The sequence below is a fragment of the Nelusetta ayraudi genome, unplaced genomic scaffold (genome assembly GCF_046127955.1).
Source record: "Nelusetta ayraudi isolate G7.1 ecotype Tasmania unplaced genomic scaffold, CSIRO-AGI_Nayr_v1 ptg000016l, whole genome shotgun sequence".
NCBI lineage: Eukaryota > Metazoa > Chordata > Actinopteri > Tetraodontiformes > Monacanthidae > Nelusetta > Nelusetta ayraudi.
The window spans coordinates 7530001-7538285 of NW_027466066.1; the positions used below are offsets into that span (position 1 = coordinate 7530001).

Consider the following 8285-nt stretch of genomic DNA (forward strand, 5'->3'; position numbering starts at 1 on the left):
TTTCAAATAGGTTGAAAATGAAAATATTGCTCCATTTTAAGCTAAACGACTGCACTCGTTTCCCCTCACTCGTTGTGTTTGTTTGTGTGTGTGTGTGTGTGTGTGTGTGTGTGTGTGTGTACGCGCGCGCGCGTGCGCGCGTGTGAATAACTGCACTCTCACTGTCTTCATCTGCCTTGACCTATTTCAGGTCAGGTAATCAAATCTAGCAGTAAATACATTAAAGCTTACATCCTCTGCCATGGCCACCAAAATATCATTATATTAACAAGATTGTTGGAGAAAATATATATAATTCACAAAGATTGCCAAACACACACAACTCCATTTTTATTACATTAGAAAATATATATTTTCTCTCTCTCTAAAAGTGTTTTGCTGTGACAGCCCAGTTTGTGCCTCGGTGGCTGTGTGTGAAATAGCCAGAGTGAGATATTTTTTTGAAATTCTTGAAAATTTGGTTAAAATTCTACAGATTAAATTGTGTTGGCACACAAGGCCCAACATTTTATGTATATAAATTTGAGGACCAGAGCAAGATTTCTCAGTGGTTACACACCCCGAAAAAAAATACGTGCATAATTGTTTTACATACAATTAAATCAAATGAAACAAAAATACAACATCAACACCAAACATCCGCGTAGCCCAGTGCTGACATTAGTCCAGGCTATTTCCCTCCCGGTGTAGCCCACCAGGTCCCAGCCTGTAGCCCTCCAATTCCAGGCTCCCATCGACAACAATGAAAAAAAAAAATAATAAAAAAAAATCCCAACACACGCAGCAGCAAACGGAGACCGAAAAAAAAAATCCAATCATCTCTCCGAGCTAATGCGTGCATGTGGCCTCATTAATAACGCGAACCCCCCATTTCGAGGAGCCCTGGCCGGTTTTCAGTGCACGGCAGCAGCTCCGGTTCTCCCTCCTACCGAGGCGAGCAGCCTGGGAGCGAAGCTTCGCGGTGAATGGCCGCCCCGGCCACCGGCGAGCAGCAGCAGCAGCAGTCTTTGTCTACTCGCTGAGGAGAAGTGGCTCTCGGTCGGCCATTACCTCCCCCCTCTTCGCCATGCTGCCCCGCTCTCACACAAAACCAGCAACCAACAACCGAGACATAGCAACGACTCAAAATACACACGTTCAAATTATACATTTTTGCCGAACACAGCCCGTCCCGGTGTGTCGTAAATTCCGCTCCGGATTATTGTCTCGAAAAACAAACCGATTCGAACCGCACTCCGTTTGATTTAAAAAATAAACGCTGCAATTGTCAGAAATCGCTGAATGTTTTCGCCCACGGTGGCGTTATTTACGCTCCGTTTTTTCGGAATTTAATGGCAAAGTACAAGCGCGGATTAATGAATGGACAGCCTTTATTTGTCGTTCTACGAGGCGGCCCGGTCCTTCGTGACTGGGCTGGCCGTCGCAGAGTGCACTTCAGCCGGGGCGAAGCCAAACACGTCAGCCGGCCCCGCGAGGCTTGTTTCTCAGCTTGATTTTTAAGAGCTGACAGGCTGCTATCGCGTTTTTGTTGCTTTCCGAGCTTTACAGAAAACATTCTAGCGTATTTAAACGTGTAACCCAATGTCAATATAAGTATGATTGCTTTAAAAAATAAAATGTCTGCGAGGACTGTCGCGATTATAATAAACACGTATAAATCAAAAGGGAAACGGAAATAAAATATCAGACAATGAATCGTCCAATGGTATTCAAATATTTCAATTAAATAGCCCTGAACTGCATCTGATTTCAAAATGCCGGCCCAATGAATAAAAAAAATATATTTGCATAAATAATATAATTATTTCAATGTAATGCTATACACATTAAAAACTACCAATATTTTCAGTAATTATAGGTTTATTTTTTTATTTACGTTTTCAGATCAACAGATGATATGCTCGTGTTATGTACAGTATAAACCTCCGTCGATGTATTGTTAGTTTATGAATTAAAACAGTCCACTGTTAATAACCAGCATCCTGTCACGCGTATAGGGTTTTGGAATAAATGCAGCCACAGCAATCTCTTTTTTTTAAAAGGAGGAGGCAGGCCTTAAAATATTTTATTACAAAATATATTTATAAAAAAAAAAAAAAAAAAAAAGCCGCAATAAATATGTAAAAATCACTACTTACTGGTATGTTAAATCCTTGCATAACAATAAATTACAAAATCACAAAACACTGGGAGGGAAGGCGCTTGGCCCTTTGCGACGCCCATTTAAAATCAAAATGTGAACTGAAGCATGTGGCTGCGAGTGAAGTCCTACAGTCCTACAGTATGTCCATCTGAGGCCGTGCAGTAGCCTTGTGCTGCTTCGCTCTGCGGAGGGAGGCAGTGGGACTGGGGCTTCCGGCCGGGCTGGATCGCGGCTCGGATCTTGGAGCAGCGGTTTCTCTCCCGGTGCAACTGCGCACCTCGCATCTCGGGGGGCAGGGTAAACACGCCCTCCGATTGGACGGATACCTGCATGTTAATGAGCTTGTGCCGCCCGCCGCGGGATAGGGACGCCACTGGTTGGTCGAGGCTGCCGTCCAATGGTAACGTTGGCTGACTGGGCCGAGCAGGAGAAAGCGCCAGATTTAAAGCGCAAAGGGGTGGATTTAATCTGTGACAATGGAGCTCAGCGTAGCGTGGACGGATTTAGATCGCACAAAAACAGAAGGGTTTCGGCCAGTGGGCAAGACTATAAGATCGAGAATATTTTCCTGCTTATGCAGCAATTAGGAATGTAGGTGACGTAGCCCAGTGCAATCTAGAAAGCCACGAGTGTGGCCTGTTAGTCATAACAGCAGTATAAACTGCCTTTATCTGTTTTTATATGTTTATTAGTGCTTGTACATTTGCTGTCTCTAGAATATTGCAATCCAAGAGTTTGTTAGTAATCATTTTCAGGTATGATAAAGACTTTGCTTGGTAATTGTGTGAAAATCACAATTTTGACCGACTGCCATATTTCTTTAAGGTTTTTCAGGGGTTTGAGTAGCAGAGTGTTCTGCATTATCTGTAGACGTTTTGGAACTACATATGACATCACACTGGAGTTGCCACTGTTCTAGTTGTAAGTCTGAGAAGCAAAAAGGTCCCATTTGTTATCATCAAACGGCATAGTAGTTTGCATGTGAAAGCAAATAACTTTGGTAGAATCAATGTTGCACCATACTGTCAAGTTTTTAATAAGCCTAGAAGGTTACATACATTCATACATACATACATAGTGCAGATCCATGTATTTTTTTTCCCAAAAACAAGCAGTTTCAAGCTACTGGTTGGCTGCATTAAAGTACCAATATCTATGAATTGGTGCCTTAGATTCACTGTCTTTATTTACTAATTAATGTGTTGATTTGCATAGTTAGTCAGTCAGTCAGTTAGTTAGTTTAAATCCAGGGACGTGTTTTTGTTTGTATTGTTTGTTTTCTTTGGGTGGGGCGTGATTTCAATCAATTGTATAAAATGACACAAAACCTTAATGTAAAAATAAATTAAGATAGAACAGTTTGCCAGAATTGTAGCATTTGCAACACTGCACAGCCTGGATGGATGCAGGACCACGTGCGTTTCCATCAGTTTTACCTTAACAAAACCATTGCTCGTAAACCTATACTTCTATTTCTGGGGGGAAATAATACATTTTTAAAAAATAAAAAATAAATACATTCCAGAGGCTTTACTGTAAATAACATTTGAAAAAAACAAAAAAAACAATCCCCTTGTAAATTCTGTTTTTTTGTTTGTTTGTTTGTTTGTTAAAAGTAATTCCAATATCCCCATCATGTTATTGGGATGAACTTTGATTATTACATTATTCCAAATGTTTACAAATGACCACCACCACAATGCCTATCCCTCCCCTCCCTCCCCCAACCCCAATAAGCTTATGATTGGCTGGCACAGCGCCAGGGCATTGTCAGTCACAGAATGTAAACAAGACTCTGATTGGCTGTTGGCCAGTCCGCATTGGGTTCTCTGGAAGAAAAAAAAAAAGGCAATAACTGGCCCTGCGGTTTCAAGGCTTCCCGGGTAAGATGATGAAAGGGGATAAGAAGAGGCGGTTTCAAGGCGCCCCATAGGCGGACCCCTATTGGCCCCGGAGCCATTTGAGTCAAGCGTGAATCAAAGGGAATACTGCAGAGAGAAAGGGGGCAAATTATATGTTGGATATTCAAAATAATCGAGCTTCGTTTTTCGGATAGAAACGTGGACCAGCGGTGACCGATCGTTGCGAGAAGTTAGCAAAACAAAGTGCAAGTCGAAATGATTGACCGAGTGGAGGGGGAGAGGAATTGAAAGGGAGGGGAAAAAGGCAGGCAGGGAGAGAGGCAGAGAGAGGGAGGCTGGATCGCTCCGCCGAAGTGCGCTCTAATGGAGAAAATCTGCCGAGGAGTCTTTCAACCAGTGTAAAGTGTTGCCTGCGTGAGGTTTGTCGCTGCGGCGTTCGGTGCAGTCGCGGGGGGGGGGGGACCATGTAGTCGGCAGTGCAATTTGTGCGATGTCAAATTTGACTCTGGGTGTGCCCTAATCGGATGATGTTTGTGGTGATGATGATCATGATGATGATGATGATGATGATGGTGGCGTGAATCGCGTGTTGTTTTGTCCTCTTGTTTTGGATTCGGAGGGGGTGAATTCGGGTTGCAGCAGCCTGCTGCACCGTGTTTACACGGCGGAGCCATGAGGGGAGGGCGGCTGTTTTTACACTATCTAGACAATTACATATGTGGCGCAGCCAAAATATTTGATATTTTCTTAGCGGCCATCCTGAAGGGGACTTGTGTCCACAAGTTGGCCGATCCTTTCCTGCCTTTTCGCAGCATTTCTCTTCTCTGGACAAAAAAAAAAAAAAAAAAAAAAAATCCTTCTCAGAGCTGCTTCTCATTATTTTTCAATTACATTTTTTGCTTTGTTTAAAAATAATAAAGTGAGGAGCTGTTTCTGTTTAGTCTGTGTTGTCTATTTTTATTTGCTTACACACTTAGTAGATGTGCATCCCCAGTCTGTGATTTTATTTTTTATTTTTTTTACTATTATATTATTATTATTATTATAATAGGCTAAATATTTTATGTTTACGTTGTTTACGTGTAAAGATATGACATGAAATACAAGTTTACATTGAAATAAAACAGTTATTCATAGTCATTATAAATTAGAATTCTGTCAAGACTAAGAGCACGAGCACATCGTTGTGCTTTAGTGACCTATATGAGCCACATTGCGATTTATTTATTTTTTTGATATTTCGTTTTTGAGATGTTCACTTTTTTTCTATGATGACAGCCCATGGATTTTGTGCTGATTTTTAATGTATTTTGTTTGAATTTGATTTATTTCTTTTTAAGTAGGTGGGGAAACCGCGGACTGACAGTGTGTTCAGCTGAATTTGATGGTCGACATTAGACATTAACAACCTTTTTAAAATTAAAAATAAAAATCTCACAGATGATTGGATTATTGTGGGAAGTTTGTTTTTTTTGTCCACTTAATCTGAATTTTAAAAGCTAGTCTCTGATTGGACAATGACGCTGTTGCCTGACCTGAGTTATCCTTTATTTTAAGGCCTTTGTAATGCGAAACAGTCAAAGAACTGGTACACTTTCACGTAGCCGACGTAGCCTTGGTGCATGCACACACACACCCACGCACACACACACATGGGAAAACATGCACACACACACACACACACACACACACAAGCAGGCAGAGCGATAATTAATGCAGAGTGAGTGATTTCTTCAAGAAAAAAAGGACCAGTTTTACGGCGAGGATTGTCCTTGATCAATGAAGCGTCGATGATTGACAGTGTGCGCCTCCCACCCACGTCTGCAGACGGTGAGAGGGCCACTGGATATTAAGGGTAGACAAACTCCTCACGTGCACGCTTTCATTTCCACGCATTGAACCATCAGCGTGAGCGAAGCCGATCACCTGACAGCGAGGATTCATGCAAACAACAACAGAAATACAGAAATCGCCTTGCATCACCTCAAGACTGCACCGGGTGAGGGTGGCCCAGAATAGATTCTCCCCCCCCCCCGCCTCCCCACACACACACACACACACACACACCACACACCACCTCCTCCTATTCTTAAGACAAAAAAATTTGAATACTCAAAAGTTTCTCAGCTGTAAATTATTATTATTATTATTATTATTATTATTATTATATTAATCTTAACAAACACTGCAAAATCATGAATCATGTGTCGTTGATTGAACATGGATAGCCTTTGACCTGTGTGTGTGTGTGTGTGTGTGTGTGTGTGTGTGTGTGTGTGTGTGGTGGTTTGCTGATGGTTCATGACCTGAATCAGAATTTTGGAAGCTGAGATCACGTCATGGGTCCGTCTTCGTTTAAAACATCTCACCACTCCACTGTTCACTCACATTATTATTTGTGTCATTTTTTTTTTTTCTTCATTTAATCGAGTTAGTTGATTACTCGTAGCCGATGCAACCCTGCCTTATTTTACAGGGGGGAAAAAATGTAGAAATATTCACATATTTTAATCATGCAACTGTTTCTCTTCTGTATCATAGCCACAAATAATTATAAAATATTATTGAAAATATATTTTCATTTGAGTTTGGGTTTTTTTCAGCCAGTGTGACACCACTAAAATATTTAGCCATTTGAAGACGGAATATTTTACCCTATATTCTGCACCCTTTCCCCCAATACGCTCTCTCTCTCCGTCTCTCGCTCTCTCTCTCTCTCACACACACACACACACACACACGCACACAGGCTCTTTCCTCCATCCTGACGGCCAGTTTAACCCCGTCTTTGCCTCATCTACCTGCTGCAGCACTCCTCTGGAAATATGCACAGAATCACGTTTCCTTTAGCTCAAACCATAAATGTGCAACGCCGTATCAAAAAAAAAAACAACCTTTAAAACTTGTGCGATGGTGGCGACTCTTCGTTGGATGCGGGAGCTGCACAGGTTCCCTCGGCACCTGCTGTCTATCAGTATCGCTGCACGACAACAAAAACAACTTAATTTGACTCTTCATTCAAATAGCGCGCATATCATGCCCTCGCTATGTGACACACATGAACCTTATTATGTTACACGGCCGAGTCTTGTGATCACGGATGACTAACAAAACTGTTGAAGGCCGCCGAGCCGGACAAGGGCCACATTGTTGCCTCGGTTATTAAACTCATCGCCCTCGTCGCTCATGTACCCAACATCTGCAGCAAGAGGTGCATGGGGGATGTACATGACACTGTCATGTGACCGAGATCACCATTGTTATTTATTATATATGGAAAAAAAAAAAAAAAAGCTTTTGTCTGGTGGGCGGTGGGGGTGGGGGTTTGATTGATATCTATCTCAGCTGCAGGTTGGAGGAACATCAGCAGGTCAAGGTCCTGAACGCAGCATGCTTTGTTTTAGATGCTTATTACCGCTAATTAATGACTGTCTGGAGATATTTGTAGATTGCATTTGTTGTCTGTTTTTTTCGGGGTGGAGTTGGTATAGCGGGGTAAAAAAAAAGGTGCACCAAGATTTGATTTGATTTTTTTCGGGGTGTGTGTTAGTCTCATTACTTTTTCTCGCATTCTGCTCCCATGTTGATTCGAACATCTGCTACTATCCTCTGCACGTAGTTCGGCAACAATGCAGTCGGGAATATTCCCAGCGAGGTTTTAAAAGACGGAGGGCTGCTCTTTTAAACCCCAACCTCTGTTCTGCAGCCGCAGACTCAGGTTCAGCAACAAAACAATTCAACAAATAGGCGCAAATTAAACCGAGAGCGTAGCGGCCATTCAGCTCTGTGAGTATTAAGAAGGTGCTGACATTAGTTAGTGGTGGAGGATCAATAAGGACTCTGTGAGTCAGAGCCTCTACCTGCAGCTCAGCACGGCTGCAAAACAAGGATTGGCCCGGCCTGCCACCAGCATAAATCAACTCATATATGAATAAAACCAAGCATGTAAGGGGGAGACGACGGTGTGGGGAGCAAAAAAAAAAAAAATCCTTATAATTATCCCACATCTCCCCCGTGGCAGCCGCACATTGATTGGGAAGCGACACCTGAGGTAATTCTTTTTATTTTCACCCCTATTTCCCTTTTTATTTATTTATTTTTTTCCCAATCACGCCCCGCCCCCGTGCGCCCTATGTGTTGTTACTGACTCCCATAAATCCACCTCAGCCATCCAATCGTTTTATATGACACGTATATGCTTTTCACACAAAGCAGCCAATTGAAAATGTCCTCTGCGAGGCCTGAAACCCCCCCCCCCATCCGCCGTCGGGCCCCCTCAA

The 8285-nt window shown here is 42.5% G+C and overlaps 1 protein-coding gene across 4 annotated transcripts in view; it reads right to left on the minus strand.

Annotated features, from left to right (window-relative positions):
- bahcc1a (BAH domain and coiled-coil containing 1a) overlaps positions 1-2442 on the minus strand; it is a 61623-nt gene extending 59181 nt beyond the window's left edge. For 2 of the 4 annotated variants that reach the window (XM_076024323.1, XM_076024322.1), the window contains exon 1: positions 2139-2442. The gene's annotated coding sequence lies outside the window, so the exon portion shown is untranslated. The remainder of the gene's footprint in view (positions 1-2138) is intronic. The other 2 variants (XM_076024321.1, XM_076024320.1) reach the window with 1 other exon arrangement.
- Positions 2443-8285: the final 5843 nt, after the last annotated feature.